At 34.5% G+C, this 20508-nt stretch overlaps 1 protein-coding gene across 4 annotated transcripts in view; it reads right to left on the reverse strand.

The window, feature by feature from the left end:
* The window catches only part of KHDRBS2 (KH RNA binding domain containing, signal transduction associated 2), a 713761-nt gene that overhangs the window by 501506 nt on the left and 191747 nt on the right, over nt 1-20508 (reverse strand). The gene's annotated exons all lie outside the window — the stretch shown is intronic.

Raw genomic sequence — 20508 nt, forward strand, 5'->3', positions numbered from 1 at the left:
AAGAGAGTTATGCTATTCACATACCCAAACACACAGACACAGACACAGACACAGACACACACACACACACACACACACACACACACACACACACACACACAGAGAAAACCATCTCAGACCTCCGAGATCAGAGGTCCACTTTGTGGACCACTTTTAAAAAGATCCACTTTTAAAAAGACACTTCTTTCCAAAGGAATGCCAAAGTCAGTAATATTTTGAACATATCATTTACTCATATAATCACATAGATAAATAAATTACTCAAGAATAAAATTAGGGAGAAGCACTAGGGTTTACAAAATTTTTAAAGGCTTTTTCTCTCCAATCAGATTATTGAAATAAAAAACAATTTTAACATGTCTATGCACATTCAAAATTGTAAAAGTAAATATTTTTAATTTTTTTTAAAGTAAAATTTAATATTTATGTTTGATAAGTAGTGTCTATGCCTATAACATTCCATTCCAAATTTAATGATTGGAAATAAAGAGATTCAACTGTTCTTTGATCTTACCTTCTCTACGTTAAAGAGTTGTTCTAAGGATCAGCAAATAAAAGATGTGAACACATGCAGAAAAGTTTAAAATGCTAGATAGAGCATATATACAAAACCATTTGCCTAAATGGAAAATTCTGGGAGTGGGGGAACCTATCTAATTTATTTAATAATCCTAAAATATGGTTAAAAACAAGGGAACTAAAAGCAGATATCAGAGTATGTTGCCAGCTACTAAAGGCACAGCACCACACCAAGTGACTCAGGCAATCACTCACTCATTAATTTTAAAAATACAAAAGTCTTAAATTGCACTAAAAACTATGTTGGGCACATGAAATGGAGAAAAATAAAATTAGGTAACTGTCTTCTAAATCAGAGTTATTCTATTTTTTAAACCTGTGATCCCAGAGTAAGAACTAAACCACATTTAATGGTAAAAGATTAAATGCTTTTCCCCTGAATCCAGGATAAAGTCAAGATACCTGTTCTTACCACAGCTATTTAGTGCTGTACTGGAGTGTGGATTGCCATATCTATAGGCAAGTAAGTTAAACAGAACAATATAAAGTTCAGAAAGACCATGCTTAGATGGTCAAACTGATTTTCAACAGAAGTGCCACATACATAATAAAGGCCATATATGACAAACCCACACCTAATAACATTATATTTAAAAGTGAAAAGCTGAAATCATTCCCTCTAAGATCAGGATGCCCACTCTCACCACTTTTATTCAACCTAGTTTTGGAAGTCCCAGCCACAGCAACCAGAGAAGAAAAGGAAATAGAAAGAATCCAAATTGGAAAGGAAAAAGTAAAACTGTCACTGTTTCCAGATGACATGATACTATACATAGAAAATCCTAAAGATGCCACCAGAAAACTACTAGAGCTCATCAATGAATTCTGTAAAGTTAAAGGATAACAAAATTAATATACAGAAATCTTTGCATTTCTATACACTAACAATGAAATATCAGAAAGAGAAATTAAGGGAACAATCCCATTTACCATTGCATTCTTCCTGGTTCAGTCTTGGGAGATTGTACACAACTCTGTTGTGGTTTAAGCCACTAATTTTGTGGTAATTCTTACAGCAACAGTAGAAAACTAATATACTAAGGAAAGAAGGAACTGTCAAATGTAGAGCATAACAGCCTCTCCATAATAAGAACAGTGAAATTGCTTTGTACACCATAGCAAAAAAATAAATACAGATGGATTATAGACTTAGGTCTGAAAGACAAATTTTAGAATTTCCTCATAAGAGAAATTATAAGGAAATAATGTCTAAGAGTTCTAAAACAAGATGTAAAAATATGCTAAGAGTAGAATAAAAGCCTGATTAAATTAAGAATATCTGTTTATTAAAATATACCATAAGAAAGGCAAAAAATATAAGCCACAAATTTGGAGACTATTTACATTATATGTTAACAATAAATTATTAGTTTACAATCCCAAGTATAAAACTGTAAGGAAAAGACAAACAAAAGATAATAGGTATAATCATGAAGAAGGAAGAGAATGGCCAAAGAAAAAGTGAGAATATTCAACCTTATTAACAGTTAAACAAAAATCAAATTAAGACCACAGTGAGATCCCACTTCACACACATTATGGTGGTAGAAATAAGGAGTCAGAAACCAAACACTGACCAGAATGTGGAGCCACAGAGACCCATATACACTGCTTGTAGGACTGTGAGTAAGTACAACCCTGCTGGCATCGTCCTGTAAATCTGTAAATGCATTTAACCCATGCCTCACATACCCATTCCCAGGTATATTCTCTAGAGAAATCTTAGCATGTGTACAAGAATGTTCAAAGTCTCAAGGCTTGTAGGAACAAAAATAACTGGGGAAAATCATCAATTCAGTGGTGGTGTGCCCTCACCTGGACACCACACTAACATGTGTCCACACCTCAGACACGTGCATAGGACTCCTTACGATGTGTTTCCTTTGGTGCTGGATTCTGCCAGTGACAGAAGGGTGCATGAGATTTAGAAGGTGAACATGAACTGCAGTCCATTACTCCTGGCAAATCACAGTGGTCAGACACGGCTGCTTACTGACCTCCACATGAGTCCTACTCTGTTGATAGGGCAGCCCCACAGACCACTCCACAGGCCCAGTCCCAGGTCCTTGCAGGCGTGGGGCTCAGATCTTCATGTCCCCTGGTGGCAGCCTTCCTAACGTCCCTTCCCCCATCTTCCAAGAGTCATGTCAGTCCTGAATTACACATTATAACTATTATGTAGAGAGTGGATTCTATTTTCCCATCAGAACCATGACTGACACAAATGAGTAAGTACATTGTCACATACCCATAGTGGAATATTTACAGCAGTGAACATAAATTACCCATAACTATATGAAATCTCATGAACAAATTCTAGAAATAAAACTTTGAGTGAAAAATTCAAGCTCTAGACATATGACACTGTTTTTATAAAACTCAACAAAGTTCAATAATTTTTAAATTATGAATATATGCATGAGTAGTACATCCAATTTTTAAATAACAGGTATAATAATAAACACAAAATTCAAGATCTTAGTAACTCTGGGAATGGAATGGATAGTAGGGAATGTGATCAAAGAGAAACAAACAGGTCGTGTCAAAGCAATAAGTAATATTTTAGACTGTTACTTAGAAGTTCATGAGTGTTCATTTTATTTTTTCACACTCTACTTGAAAATTATACATATACTTTGAATCGGTTGACAATTGTACAACTTTTAAAAGAAATCAAATAGAGCAATCCAGTTGAGTAAAATTTGATTGGACTTCTAGTACTCTATATAACCTTCTTGTCCCTTTGCAGGTAGTAGTAAAGCTTCAAATTCAAAAATACCAAAGCACTCAAAGTGATGTCTCCATTGGGGTGCTTATGACTCTGAGAGGAAGAGGTAGCATTTCAGGCAGTCTTGGCTGGAGACAGGTTATTGACAAAATATATACAGTCCCAACTCTCAGAAGTTTGTCCTCTGCCTTGATTATTGTGACACATTTTTCAACATCTATTTCAATACAGTAGCTTTATTTTTAACCAATGTCCAATTTGAAACCAAATTGTGCTGAAGCTGTAAGAGAGACATCACCTTTAATTCTTTCACAAACTCTACTTTTTGGAATAGAATACAAACATCCAACAGAATGAATATGTTGTATAATCAGAGACTTAATTTCACAAATTAACAGAAAATATGTTTCTTGATTAACATTAATTATGTAACTTTTTAAAGCAATCAGTTCTTCTTTTAATATGTTTTTATAATTTATAAATGTGCAATCTACCATTTGCTTTTGACAAAAAGTATTTTATTTTTTTAATCATAGTTGAAATTTCCTGAAGTGATTTCATCTCTTCCCTAATATCTGGAGTTTTTAGAGCCAACACTGGGGAATGGCTCAGAGGACTTTTTTTTTAATACACAACTATTATTTGGATAAGTAAAAATGCCCCAACATCAGTGAATATGTAGAGCACAATTCTTACGAGCGTGGTTCTGAAGCCCGATTTCGTGGGTTTGTAAATTCACTAGCTGTACCAATTTGGCTATATTGCTTACATTCCCCTAATCTTCATTTTTCTTATCTGTAAATAGAGATAATAAAAATAATAATACATGCACAATAAGAGCTCGACAAATATAGGCTGTTATTATTACATTATTATTGTTTCGGTAGACTGTAATTGTACCTGACACCTCTAGTGAAGTTTGACTTTGGTAATCCTTAATTCTTTTATTATTTTTATATTGTTAATATTTTATTTTTTGTATTTATTATGTATTATATTGTTATAACTATTGATCTCTATTACTTGCTACTATTAACCTTTTTTGAAAGTTCACCATGTACCAAGCACACTCTGCTGAGTCCCCCACGTGGATGAGCTCATAGCGCATGCGCGTGGGGTGGCAAGAAGGGGCTGCCTATACCACAACCAGGGCGCCTCCCTCCAAACTCCCACAAAGAACACTGCCAGCCCACCTCTCTCCCTCTTCCTCGCTCAAGTGGACTTGTTTTCAGGAAAGCCTGGACACCATTTCTTTTCGAGATTTTAACACATCAGAAGTAATCGTGAAACTGATCACAGATTTTTGAACTTGTGCTTAGGTTTTGGAAATTTATTTTTAGATTAGTTCTGAAAATAGCCAGTAGAAAAGTTGTGTTCTGACAAGACATTGTCATTCCTCTGCTTTCAGTCTATGTGCAGTCCCCCTTCAAACAAAGCCAAGTAACATAATCATGACAGGTGAATGGTCAGTTCGCTGACAACGGTTGGTCCTAACCTTTTCATTAGAGCAAATCTCTTTTGTACACAGAAAATAACTCAAGAGCTACACAACAGTGCCTTCAATATTTAGCCGCAATTTGGTAACTTGGGAATCTCTATAGAGTCTTAAGACTCAATAGAGTGAACACTCAATAGAGTGTTTTCAGTATGTTAGATATCTTCAAATAATTTCAAAGTATTTTATCCACATGTGTTTTAAGAAAATTAAATTTGTGCATTCATTCATGATTAATGTTGAAGTCATTAAGCTGTTGTTTTGTAATAATTTTATATTCAAAAATTCTTCTGAGCATTTTAATCAGATTTTTAATTTTTTTCCAAAAGCAAAAATTTAAACTGTGTCAAGTAAAATTAATAGAAAGAACATATTTCAGTGAGTTTGTAAAGTGACAAAACATAATTTCGGAAAAAGCAAGTGTTTATCATAAAACGAGAGACACTTTAAGAAAAATATTTTAGGAACATTTTTAACAGAGTGAATCCAAGAACACTTTTAAATCAGGTGAATATAAATTTAATAATATTGGGCATACATATTTCAAAATTTACCAATTCAACCAGGATACCCTAGAATGTCTTATCTATAGACTCCCATTTGCTCTTTCCTTATTATTAATATATTTCCTCATGATTAATAATATCTGACGAATACTTGGATGAAATAAACCTGTTCACAAGTGGCATTTTTCTAGTCACCTGTTTATAAACTAACTCCAGCAACTCCATTCCTTCTCTACTAGGAGAGGTGCTGCACCTCATCTAGTTTTCTCCTTTGTGGGCACCATGTCTATACCTGCTTTGTGACAAAATGCAGTGCTGACCATCTGGCCACTTGTGAAGAGTCTCCTGATGCCACCCCTGCTCCTTCTTCTTCTTTCATAGGACACAGCTGGACTTGAACGCCCTCACCTCCTGATCCTCAAATTCCTCTTGTCCTCATCTGTTCATACCTGAACACTATTTTTATCTCCATCCTAATCCTGATTTGGGGGTGAATCCCCTTCTTAACTGGTAAGACTTCACAGAGCTTCTGTTCTGCGCTTTGGGAACTCAACATTAAATCAGTGTTTACTGTCTATCCTTGTGTTTGCTGCTGTTAAAAAAAAGTAAAGCAATTGGGGCAGACTGCACAAAGAGAGACCACAGTTGCAGATCAAAAAATAGCCTTCTTGTATAAATAGACAGGAAAAGACAACATTTCAGGTATTCACCACAGCAATCAACAAAGAACATTAGTAATCAAGGGAATAGAGATTTATTCAATCATAAAAATATCAAGCTATGTCTGTAGAATTAAATAACACAATTTGGAATTTACATAGGACTCTATCAAAGAAAACTACTTTCAATTTAACAAAATAGACAATGATGAGTATTCAAGAACATAGGGAAGAAAAATAAGAATGTTTTATAGAAGTGGTGAGAGTGGGCATCCTTGTCTTGTTCCAGATTTTAGCGGAAAGGCTTTCAACTTTTCACCATTGAGTATTATATTGGCTGTGGGTTTGTCATAAATAGTTTTTACTATTTTGAGATATGTTCCCTCTATCCCCACTTTGGTAAGAGTTTTTGTCATGAATGGATGTTGAATGCTGTCAAATGTTTTTCTGCATCTATTGAGATGATCATGTGATTTTTGACTTCTTTTGTTAATGTGGTGTATCACATTGATTGATCTGCATATGTTGAACTGTCCTTGTGAACTTGGGATGAATAACACATGGTCGTGGTGTATGACTTTTTTTTATGTGTTGTTGGATTTGGTTTGCTAATATTTTTTTGAGAATTTTTCCATCTGTAGTCATCAAAGATATTGGCCTGTAATTTTCTTTATTGGTGGTGTCTTTGTTTGTCTGGTTTTGGTATCAGGGTGATGGTGGCTTCACAGAATGTCCTTAGCAGTGTTCCCTCCTGTTCAACTTTCTGGAAGAGTTTGAGAAGGGTCAGTATAAGTTCTTCTTTGTATGTTTGGTATAATTCATCTGTGAAGCCGTCTGGTCTTAGACTTTTGTTTGTAGGGATTTTTAAAATTACAGATTCTATTTCAGTTCTAGTGATTGTTCTGTTCAAATTATCTATTTCTTCTTGATTCAGTTTTGTTGGGCTGTATGTTTCTGGAAACTTGTCCATTTCTTCTAGATTATCAAATTTGTTGGCATATAATTGTTCATAGTATTCCCTTAGTTTTTTGTAATTCTGTGTTATCAGTTGTTATGTCTCCTTTTTCATTTCTTATTTTGTTTGTGTTCTCTCTCTTTTCTTCTTGGTGAGCCTGGCCAGAGGCTTGTCAATCTTATTTATCAGACAAGAAAAACAAATAAAAGGTATCCAAATTGGAAGGGAAGAGGTAAAATTGTCATTATATGAAATGGTATGATACTATATATAGAAAACCATAAAGACTCCACACAAAAACTACTAGAACTGATAAACGAATTCAGCAAGGTAGCAGGATACAAGGTTAGTATACAGAAATCAGTTGCATTTATTTACACTTACAATGAAATATCAGAAAGGGAATGCAAAAAACAATACCTTTTAAAATTGCAACACAAAAAATAAAATAGTTAGGAATAAACCTCCCCAAGGAAGTGAAAGACTTATACACTGAGAACTAAAAAACATTAATAAAGGAAACTGAAGATGATTCAAAGAAATGAAAATATATGACATGCTCTTGGATTAGAAGAATTAATATTGTTAAAATGACCATACTACCCAAAGCTATCTACAGATTTAATATGATCCTTATCAAATTACCCATGACCTTTTTCACAAAAGTAGAACAAATAATCCTAAAGTTCATATGGAACTATAAAAGACCCAGAATTGCTAAGGCAATCCTGAAGAGAAAGAACAAAGCAGGAGGCATAGCCATTACAGTCTTCAGACAATACTACAAAGCTACAGTAATCAAAACAGTGTGGTATTGGCACAGAAACAGACATACAGATCAATGGAACAGAATAGAGATCCCAGAAATAAACCCACACACCTACAGTCAATTAATCTTTGAAAAAGGAGGCAAGAATATACAATGGGAAAAAGTCTCTTCAGCAAGTGGTTTTGGGAAAGTTGGACATCTGCATGTAAATCAATGATGTTAGAACACGCCCTCTCACCATACACAAAAATAAACTCAAAATGGCTTAAAGACTTAAACATAAGACATAGCACCATAAAACTCTTAGAAGAGAACATAGGCATAACATTCTCTGACATAAATAGTACAAATGGTTTCTTAGGTCAGCCTACCAAGGAAATAGAAATAAAACCAAAAATAAACTAATGGGACCTAATCAACTTACAAGATTCTGTAAAGCAAAAGAAACCATAAACAAAGTGAAAAGACAACCTAAAGAATGGGAGAAAATATTTGCAAATGATGCAACTGACAAAGGTTTAATTTCCAAAATATACAAACAGCTCATACGAGTAGACAACAAAAAAAAACAAACAACCCAATCAAAAAATGGGCAGAAGACCTAAAGAGACATTTCTCCAAAGAAGAAATACAGATGTCCAATAGGCACACAAAAAGATGCTCAACATCGCTAATTGTTAGAGAAACGCAAGTCAAAACTACAATGAGGTACCACATAACACCATTCAGAATGGCCATCGTTAAAAACTCTACAAACAGCAAATGCTGGAGAGGGTGTGGAGAAAAGGTGACCCTCCTACACTGTTGGTGGGAATGTAAGTTGGTGCAGCCACTGTGGAAAACAGTATGGAGGTTCCTCAGAAAACTAAAAATAGAATTACCATATGATCCAGCAATCCCACTCCTGTGCAAATCCAGACAAAACTATAATTCAAAAAGATACATGCACCCCTATGTTCATAACAGCACTATTCACAATAGCCAAGACATTTGGAAACAAACTAAATGTCCATCAACAGATGAATGGATAAAGAAGATGGGGTACATATGTAAAATGGAATACTACTCAGCCATAAAAAAGAAGGAAATAATGCCATTTGCAGCAACATGGATGTAACTAGAGATTATCATACTAAGTGAAGTAAGTCAGAAAGAGAAAGACAAATACCATATGATATCACTTATATGTGGAATCTAAAATATGACACAAATGAACCTATTAATGAAACAGAATCAGAGACATAGAGAATAGACTGGTGGTTGCCAAGGGGGAGAGGGTGGGAGAGGGTAGGAGTGGGAGTTTGGAATTAGCAAATGAAAATTGGTATTATAGAATGGATAAACAATAAGGTCCTACTGTATAGCACAGGGAACTATATTCAAAATCCTGTGATAAACCATAATGGAAAGGAATATGAAAGAGAATATATATACATATACATTCTCTTTCATATTCAATTACTCTTGCTTGTCATAAGATCAAACAATCCCATTTCAGAAGGAAGTACTTGAATTTGAAGGAAGCATACACAGCTAGTGAAAAAGAATCCATCAGTATCAACTATAAACATGTGGGTCCTTTAATATGTGTTGGTGGGGTTTACCTTGTGCTTAATCAGTATTTGTCTCAAGTTTCAAAATAATATGATGTATGTTAAAGTCACACCATAGTATACATAATGGTTTGGGTTTCATAGAAATGGCAAAAAAAAAAAAAAAACACCTTGAGAACATGCTGATAAAAACTGAACATGAATTTTTAAAATGTAAACACACACAATTAATGTCCCATTAGTTCTGCTATAAATAATCCTTCAATATGTTTGAGCACTTGTATGTGCAAATCACAGTCTCCTTTCATAGGCAACTAAAGTACATTTGGTCATGTTTTAAATGTTTTTCATCCTGTGTGGAGTGTCTGGAAATGTCTCCTGAGCCCATCTTTGCCACATTTATACAACTCTAAGGGCACCTTCCCCAAGCTCAAGGTATTTTTATCTGAAAAGATTCGTTTAAAACTCTATTATTTAGTGAAAAGTATCAACATTAAGAGCCCTAATCATAATTACTACTACGATGCAAACCCAAACCCTAATTTGTTCAGTGTGTACAACTGCCAATAAAAACTGTTTCTAGAGCACCACACAGATGAGACTGCCATAGAGTCATGATGACTAAATGTTTTCTCAGCACAGTGACACATAGGTACATAATTCTTCTTTCATCCAAATCTTTGCAAATTTAATTACTTAACAGATACTTTTTTGGCCTTTTAAATAGTCACAAAAATAACAGCTTAATACTTGCTATATTCTTATATTTCAGAATTTTAAAAACCTTTAAATAAACCACAGTGGTGCCATTGTATAGAATCCTGAAAGTGTCACATATGTCTCTTATAAACTGCATTTACATGTCCAAAATAGTGATGTTTGTTCTTTACAAGTCTTCTTCCTCTCCACACAATGTCATGATGTCAGTATATGAGCTTATGTTTGATGAGGACATAATCATTCAAGAAGAATTTATTGAACATCTACTATGTGTCAGGCACGAGGAATGGAGAAGGGCATAAAACAAAGTTCCTTGACCTTATGGAGCCTACATTCCATTCCAATTATACATTTATTTTCAACTTAAACATAGTTAAATAGCCAACTGCTTTTCAGTTTCTGGGCTGGTATCTAGTTTTTTCAAGGTTTAGGCTGCCTAAAAATCACCTATTGTATTGTTTAGTATTTTATTGTATACAACATAATGCCAACCATCCTAAAAGGATATGCCTTAATTCCTAAGGTTAGATATTAATTCAGTAGCAGAGTGAAGAAAAAAGTTATTTTTTTTTCATTTGCTCATTAAATACCATCACTTTGATCAACATTAGTTAAAAGATTGGGTGCTGTGAGCAGACTTCTCAGTGTTGGTGTACTCTAAAAGGAGTCCCCCTAAAATTGAGTTCCCTTACCGAGTTTGTGATTAATCTCCATCCAAAACTTTATCCCCTTGCTTGTCCCCTCTGACCTCAGTCCTGTGCTCACTGACCACTAATCATCCAGCATCAGGTGACTAAAATTGCTGTTGTATCATCACATTTCATCATTAATGTACAAACTCGAGTTGCTTCTCCAGGGCAAGATGAGCTCACAGACCCCCAGGCCACGGACCACCTGGCCAGAGAATCATATACCAGAGACATCCTGACTCTTGAAACTGAGATTAAGAAATGAAACCGATGGGACTTTGCTGGTGGCACAGTGGTTAAGAATCCGTCTGCCAACACAGGGGACACTGGTTCAAGCCCTGGCCAGGAAGATCCCATCTGCCTCGGAGCAGCTAAGCCAGTGTGCCACAACCACTGAGCCTGCACTCTAGAGTCTGTGAACCACAAATACTGGGCCCGTGTACCACAACTACTGAAGCCTACGCACCTAGAGCCCATGCTCCACAACAAAGAGAAACCACCACAATGAGAAGCCCGTGCAATACAAGAAAGAGTATCCCCCGCTCGCCACAACTAGAGAAAGCCCATGCAGAGTGACGAAAAGTCAACGCAGTCATAACTAACTAACTAACTAACTAACTATCTAAATAAATAAATAAATAAATAAAAGAAATGAAACAGAAAGGTCACAAGATGATGAGTAATCCCAGCTTCTTTGTTCTTCCCCTTTAAACACCATACAGACATGATTGTTACCTTCAGTTTGACTCAGTTACCTTCAGAATTGTCCTAATTGACCAAATTGATGTCTGACAGCTCAATACATAGTAGGTATTCTATTAAATAAATTGAAGGAAGAAATGAATTGTTGAGTGAATAAGTAATAATCTAGCGAGAGAAATAATATGTTGCAAAGCAATGTAAAATTGGGCACAAATGGAATACATGAGGAAGGCACAATATCAATAGGTATAGTGTCTCCTCTGATTAAAAAAAAATAATAAAATGTTTGTTTCGCTAAGTATCAATACTTTTACAACATAAGGGATAAAGCATTTGACCATACATTTGAAAAATACATGTCTAACATAATTACAATGGCATTTTTTGTTGTTTTCAGCAAAATGACTCAGTAAATGCTGGAAGAATATTTGCATGATGCCTTCTTTGTAAAATCACCTAAAGTAGTCTACAGCAATTTTGCGATTCACTCCAACCACATAATGCCTTGGCATATTTTATGAACATAAAGCAGCCTAAATGTGAATTCCAAGTGACTGAGGTTTAGAAATTTCTGGCCATGCTTTTGAATCCAATGATGATAATACTAAAATAATATACAAGTAATGAACAATGTTATAAAAAATGTTATTTTGAGGAGTATGTGTGTGGTTTCTTTTATCAAGTTTCTTAACATATTTATCAAAGGTTCACAGGTTTATCAGAGATTTAGAACATATTATTAAACATGTAAAGTGCTTTTGATTATTTAAATTATCAAGTTTTAAAACCCACAAATATGAGTTCATCCCTAGGTAGGTGAAGAATTTTTAACAATTTTCTCCAAAACAAAGATTAAAACTGATGATTATTTGACTTTTAAAAATAAAGTATCTTAATTTATAATTTACTCTTTATCAGAGGAAACAAAAAAAGGATCATTTCTTTGTTATCATTTATACCATAGAATTCATGACAGGAATTGAAAGGAAAGTTTACTAAATTCATGAAAGTGTGCATGAGATGTAATAATTATTCTATACCTAAGATCTAATATTCTGAAGAATATTATACCACAGACAGTATATTTAATGTACTTTAGTTTCTACTTCTGTGGTGTTAAAAGGTTTTAAAGTGCTTTGATGCAAAATGGCAAATGACATACTTTAGAAGTGGTCAATATTTTTTGCATTTGCTACTAAAAGGGAATATTTTTATATGTCATTGTTGAGAGACTAGCTCATAGAGAAAAAGCCAGCTATATTTTTTAACCAATTTCTTCTCAAAATCTTTATCATCATATCTTACTTCTCCATAGGCAAACTGCTTTCTCAACTGACTTGCAAGAGGTTGATAATCCATGTGGCAAAGTCTGTAGTAAAATTCTGCCCAGCATATCTGAACATAATTGCTTTAAATCATGAACTAATAAGCACAAGCAGTGATTCACTACAATCCAGAACAGTCTGTCCACTGTGAAGAAAGTATATCTTGGGTTTTCCTGTGTAAGGATATATGTTTCACTATACTTTTATTTAGTATGCTATGTTTTTTCTCTCATGTTTTAAATAAAAGGTGGATATTTTAATAAATTTGATATACTATTATTTACAGATTAACCCATTAACCATTCATGTAGAATATGACCATTAAAAAAGGATGGCTTTACTCTTCAATAAGTGGTGTTGGGAAAACTGGACAACTACATGTAAAAGAATGAACTTAGAACATTCTCTAACACCATATAAAAAAATAAATTCAAAATGAATTAAAGACCTAAGTATAAGACCAGAAACCATAAAACTCCTAGAGGAAAGCATAGGCAGAACACGCTTTGACATAAATTACAGCAATATGTTTTTGGATCCATCTCCTAAAGCAAATGAAATAAAAGCAAAACTAAACAAGTGAGATCTCATTAAACTTAAAAGCTTTTGCACAGCAAAGGAAATGATAAACAAAATGAAGAGAGACAACCTAATGAACGGGAGAAAATATTTGCAAATAATATGACCAATAAGGGGTTAAATATCCAGCATATATAAACAGCTCATACAACTCAACATCAAAAAAACAAACAACCCAATTGAAAATGGACAGAAGAACTGAGTAAATATTTTTCCAAAGAGGAAATGCAGATGGCCAACAGGCACATGAGAAGATGCTTAACATCACTAATCATCAGGGAAATGCAAATCAAAACTGCAATGAGATATCACCTCACATCTGTCAGAATGGTCGTCATCTAAAAGAACACAAATAACAAATGTTGGTGAAAATATGGAGAAAAGGGAACCCCTGTACACTGCTGGTGGGAATGTAAATTGGTGCAGCCACTTTGGAAAACAGTATCGAGTTTTCTCAAAAAACCTAAAAATAGAAGTACCATATGACTCAGCAATTCCACTCCTTGGTACATATTAAAAAAAAAAAAACTAAAACACTAATTTGAAAGGATACATGCACCCCGATGTTCATAGAAGGATTATTTACAATAGCCAAGATATGGAAGCAACATAAGTGCCCATCAACAGATGAATGGATAAAGAAGATGTGCCATATATATATATATATATATATATATATATATATATATATATGCAATGGAATACTACTCAGCCATAAAAAAGAATGACATTTTGCCACTTGCAGCAACATGGATGGACTTGGAGGGTGTTATGCTAAGTGAATAAGTCAGACAGAGAAAGACAAATATTGTATGACATCACTTATATGTGGAATCTAAAAAATATGACAAACTAGTGAATATAACAAAAAAGAAGCAGACTCACAGATATAGAGAACGAACCAGTGGTTATCAGTGGGGAGAGGGAAGGCAGGAGGGGAAATATAGGGGTAGGGGATTAAGAGGTGCAAACAACTATGTATAAAATAAGCTACAAGGATATATTGTACAACACAGGGAATACAGCCAATATTTTATAACAATTATAAATGGAATATAACCTTTAAAAATTGTCATCACTGTATTATATACCTGTAACTTATAAAATATTGAATATCAATTATATTTCAATAAAAAATGGAAAAAAATAATATAGATAAATAAGGATAAAAATTCCTAAATTGATAAGATGAAAATGCATATAATTTTACATTTTTCCTTAATTACTTTGTGTGATTATATTTTCTTATATTGGTCTATTACTAGCTTGTAAAATTTTCCCACTTGAATATGCAAATGTTAAAGTGCCAAAGTTGAATGCTGAATAGAAAAAAGGAACATGCAAAAAAGGATGGCTTTATTTAAATCAATAATCACCAGAATAAGAGTTAGAAATCCTGTAGGCATGCTAAGTGCTTTATATTAATTATCTTATTTAATTTTTAGGCCAAACCTCTGAGGAAGTGTTATTTTACAGACAGTGCTGGCATGGAGTTTTTAAGTAATGAACCCAGGCTCTGGTGGAATAATATCAAAGGACATTTCAAGGACATTTATTCTATTGGCATGAGGGTTCAAGAAAATATGGTCTTTGTAATTATGGGCATTAATTTAGAGATAGCATATAGATTTTATAGAGGTATAACTGAGCCAAAAGTCCTGTAATGTAGCATCCAAGATATTGTTTCTCTCAATCAAGTATGAGATAAACCTTAAGTAGTGACTTGATGGTTATACTTTGTTGCAATAACCTGTACTGAGATGCTGTCCATTACCTATTGTTCGGGATGTTCTGCAGTGTCCATTCAGATCCCCTTCCTCTCCTTCTCTATCCTGTGCTGTGCCCCCAAACTTCTCTGTGGAGCCAGGTGTCTCTATGCTCCTTCCCTTTGGTATCTGGTTAGATTTGGTCAATAAGAAAAACTCAAGTAACTGGAGGGTAGGACAGAGAAATTGGAGTGCTTATTTTCCTGGCTTCCTCCTTGCTGCGCATTGGTTTGGCAGTGACTCTGTCCCTCTGTTATTGGACACAGCTCCTGTCTGGTGGCTCCTCTGTAGCTAAATGTCTCTTTCCTTAGCCCTTTAGTCTTTGGAGTAGCAAGGCTCCTCACTGTTACTATCCCTGGACATCTCACCATTCCTTGTTAGCTTCCCTTAACACGGACCACATTTTGTAAACAACCCCTTCAATAATCTCCTGTCAACCACCACTTTTGAGTGTGCACTTTTGAGTGTGCTTCTTTTGAGAATCTGACCAAATGTAAAGTTGATGTATTTTTCAAACCTATGCCTAAACAAGGCTTTCACTTAATAGACGACTATGTCACATTTATCCAGAGATATGCTAAGGAATAAAGCAAAATAATTGAAAAAGGAATGTAAAAATAGAGTTCCCTAGGGCAAAAGAAGATCTTAGATGAGATCATATCCAGTTGGAGAGGTTTGGAAAAGATTCTAGAAAAAAGTAAGGCTTCATGATTGAAGAGCAGGGAGGATTAAAATGTTTTCCTAATATTGTACAATGAGCAAAAATATTTTTCTTGTATATTGAAATTGTTTCTAAACAGTAAATTTAAAAATTTTGAAAAACATAAGCTATCAAAGAGAGAAATTCGAGGGAACAAAAATTTACTGAAGCTTCTTAAATGGAACTATGTAAAACTAGAACTGAGTAAGAAAGAAGAATGAAATTGGGAATGAAATTAGAGATCAAGGAAAAGAAAGACTACAAAATCAGCTAAATGTATTAAATGGTAAAGTGTTTCAACAAGTTATTCAAGCTAGAACATATTTTTATATAAATATCATCATTACTAATAATGTAAGACCATACAATCAAAGAGTTCCTTTGATTTTTCATTTATCTCTTCTTATTTGTAGCTACTATCAGGATGTTTATTGCTAAGATTTTAGATGTTTATATATTTTCATATACTTTTTAGGAGGAAATGAAGAAAAATAAATTTTAGATTATATATTTAAAGTTACTGGGCTTCCCTGGTGGCGCAGCAGTTGAGAATCTGCCTACCAATGCAGGGGACACAGGTTTGAGCCCTGGCCTGGGAATATCCCACATGCTGCGGAGCAACTAGGCCCGTGAGCCACAACTACTGAGCCTGCGCGTCTGGAGCCTGTGCTCCGCAACAAGAGAGGCCGCGATAGTGAGAGGCCCGCACACCGCGATGAAGAGTGGCCCCCGCTTGCCGCAACTAGAGAAAGCCTTTGCACAGAAACGAAGACCCAACATAGCCAAAATAAATAAATAATAAAAATAAAGTTACTTATAATTTCTCCTTTTTTATGTAGAATCAGATATAAGTATCTAGTATAAGAAAAATGTCAAGATAAATAGAAACTGCTATTGCCATTGTTGGAAATAAATAACTCAAGAAATTAAATTTCAATGTTGCCATAAATCACAAACACCAGAGGATATTCATCTAATAATTTAGAATGAAACAAAATAGTTCTATGGCCAATGTGAATTAATCATTTACAATTAAAACAGCTACTAAAGGAGGTGACTGAATCAAAGTCAGACTCATCTCTTAAGCGGAAGCTAATGGAATTCCAGGACTGGAGCTGGATTGCTGCCTGTCAATCTGACTTCTTCTCTAAGAAAAGTTACTAAATAAATCATGAAAGATTATTAAAATCAATCTTCAGACAAAGAAAAGGGAAAAAATATCCCTAGTTTATTGAGGAAGTTAATATAATGTGTGTGTGTGTGTGTGTGTGTGTGTGTGTGTGTGTGTGTGTTAATAACCCAATTTACTGCACATAGAAGAAACACTGCTAGGGATATTTTGCATTTTTAATTATAAGAAGTGTCTCTGTCCTGGTCTGGGTTAGAAAAAAAAAAAAGGAAAGATAAAGAATAAACATTAAGAATTTCTGGTGAATACACTTCTCCCTCTTTATGTTGGAAACTCCTTTGGGGGGACTATTTCATATTATGTCATTATCACATCTACCTTTGCACATTTGAATTATACAGGGGTAAACACTTGACCTAATCCATACCAGTCATGGCCCTTTCTTGGGGTTTTTTTTAGGCTGAAGTTGGGTAGGAGATCCTCTAGTGAGAGTTCTAAATATGAAACTCAGAGCTGAGAGTAGCCAAGGTAGAAGAACAGTGAACCCTCATTCTGCTTGAGTCCTGCCTACTAGTTGTTCCTGAGGCCCAGCTTGATAATACCATGTCCTAAAATTTGAATGTTCAATCCTTCCCTCAAGTATGCAAGACACCCTCAGAATCCTCCTATTAAATCTCTTTATGATGAAGCTAGTCCAAGTTGAATTTCTGTCACTTGAGATCAAAAGAAGCCAGAAAAAAATGTAAATTCCCAGTGGTAAACTATTTATTATACAGAGGCTTATATTTTGTAGGCTTGAAATGGTCTATCACCAAAGTTCTTCACACATTAGTTGTTTGCCAAATTTAACATTGCCCTATTGGAGACAATTAGGAAGATAAAAATGGATATCATCAAGAAAGATCTAGAAATAATAATGTAATCATAGACCAAATTCCATGCTAAATAGAGCTCATTCTTATTTGTCATATGTTAGAGAAGGATATAAAGCAAATATTTTGCTGTTCCTTTCTTGTACTTCTCCAGTTAGTACAGATTTTTGTGTGGTCATATGGTCCCATACGGCGCAAATCTAAAGAGACTGGACAATGGGAGTTGCAAAGGATTCCTATCTACTTCTGGTATCTATTTAAATAATGCTTGGCTGAAAGAGTGGGGAGGATGATTTGTGAAAAAGAGGAGGAAAATGAAGGAGATGATTTGAGGTCTGCTCACCTTCAAGGACTGGCTTTTAGCTTTTGAAGAACAAGAGACCACATACAAAAAACAAAGAGATTTTTGGAGAATCGACATTACCCAATGATGCCGGAGAGTTCTGGTGATAAAGCTCCACCAGATGTGGTGACAGACATTTTCCCACATCTGGATGGAATAAAGCAGAGCTCCATGATGGAGTCAGTAAGGAAAAAAAGTCACGACACTTTGCTGCATGCACCCAGGAGAGAACCCTGTGATGAGTAACATTTTCCCGGAGAAACAACAGAGAGCCAGGAGAATTTGCAGATCTGAACTCAGAGCCCAATTCTGGAAATATGAAAGATGTTTATACGAGTGTCTCCAACACATGATTAAAATGACAAGAAATAGAAGGGGTAGTATTCACTTAAAGGTTTCTCTGGAATCAACATAATTATTCTGAGCTAATAACAAAGACTGAAAAAATGCATGAAATTATTCATGTTGCATCATTAATGACAAATGTGTTTTCTATAAATAGTATCAATGAAGTATTGTGTGGATTTATCAGGATTTCTCACATTTCTCAAAATATCCTTCAGCTGAGAAAAGCACTCCTATTAAATGGTTCATTAAGTTTATTTCATCCATCACAGAAACATGATTTTTATGACAAATTAAATTACAACTATTTTCCCTTTTCATTCAAGAAAGATAACTGATTCAGTGAGTTCTGAATTCTTTTATCACGTGTAAATTAACACTAGTGCTTATAAAAATCACTGCAGCAAAACAGTTAACTACATACACATGAAGCTCAAACAACTAACAATAAAATGGGATCATAAAATGATCTGCATATTATGAAGTTTCTAGAAATGTAAAATTTAGGTATTACTCTATTCTTTAGGATTCTAAAGTACTCTCCAGTACCTAGCCATCCTGAATTAAAGACCTATTAGGTTTGATATATATATAGTAAGAATATTATGGTGCTTAAGAAATAGTCATGTTACTTATTTGAGACACAAAATGTCATGAGGCTTGCTAGGGAAAACTGTGTTAGCCAGATATGATGAAGCTCTGAAATAAGGCAATGAAGAATGTGGATAGGAAAAAATGGCACACATTCAGTGGATGAACAAGAGAGAACATAAAAGGCACAAGAAAGAAGGCTGAGGATCATCACAGTACTGTGGGATAGGGGTAAAAGTGGAAGAGAAGTGGTATCAAAGGGAATTGAAAAGGAATGGGGAGGAGGGGAAGAGTTACGCTAAGTAAACAAAAAGAGCTTCAAAAAGAGGGAAAGTTAATGGAAATACCTGCTACAGAAAATCTCAGTTCCTTTACATTTAATACATAATTAAAATTACTGAATCTATAGAAGTAAACAAACTTACGGTTACCGAAGGGGAAAGGAAGGATTGGAGGGGTAAGTTAAGAGTATGGAATATGGGATTAACAAGCATAAAATAGATAAGCAACAAGGATTTACTGTATAGCACAGGGAAATATATTCAATATCTTGTAATAACCTATAATGGAAAATAATTTGAAAAAATATATAAATATATATAACTGAATCATTTTGCTGTACACCTGAAACTAACAATACTGTAAATGAACTACACTTTGATTTTTTTAAAAAGTAAAGGATTTAATGTAATAAGTGAAATAAAATCTCACATTAAACACAATCAAAGTGCTGTGAAGCCCACTGAACCTAGCTCTTAGGAAACTAAGGTAGATACTGAGGAATGTACTTTCAGTAGAATAATGAGAGGTAAAGGCCTTATGGCAATGAGTTGGAAATAAATAGAAAATGAGGGGTAGAGTTAGAGTTAGGGTTACCCTAAGGCTGCATGGTAATGGAATGTATTACATATTGAAAATGCATGCAAGGGGAACATTGAAAATGAGGGTTGTGAAGGAAAAAAGAATATATTTTAATCAAGTTTGGGTCAGAAATAAGGAAAAATAAAATCTGATGATGTCTATTTTCTTGGGGAATTAGTGAAAAATGTGATCCATTAATAGTTGAAAGGAGTGGTTACAAGGCTTTTTTTTTTTTTCTCTAATTTTTTAAAAATATTTTTATTTATGTATTTATTTGGCTGTGCCGGGTCTTAGTTGCAGCATGCAAACTCTTAGTTGCAGCATGTGGGATCTAGTTCTCTGACCAGGGATCGAACCCAGAACCCCCTGCATTGGGAGCGTGGCGTCCCAGCCACTGGACCACCAGGGAAGTCCCTGTTACAGGGCTTTTGAAGACTCATGATGATTTAGAATTTGCTATGGATAATTTGAAAAGATGCTAAATGGAGATAAATAGAAGAATTATCAATGCACATTAAAAACTCAACCCAATGTTTGAAAGAGTTTGGAAATTATGTCTCTAATGGTGTCTGTCAACCACATTTGCTAATTTTTAGTGATGCTTGATAGATATAGATATAAATATAGATGGATATATAGATA

The sequence above is a fragment of the Aethalodelphis obliquidens genome, unplaced genomic scaffold (assembly GCF_003676395.1).
Source record: "Aethalodelphis obliquidens isolate GAN/ISIS:26980383/991018 unplaced genomic scaffold, ASM367639v1 scaffold31, whole genome shotgun sequence".
In the NCBI taxonomy this organism is placed as follows: Eukaryota; Metazoa; Chordata; class Mammalia; order Artiodactyla; family Delphinidae; genus Aethalodelphis; species Aethalodelphis obliquidens.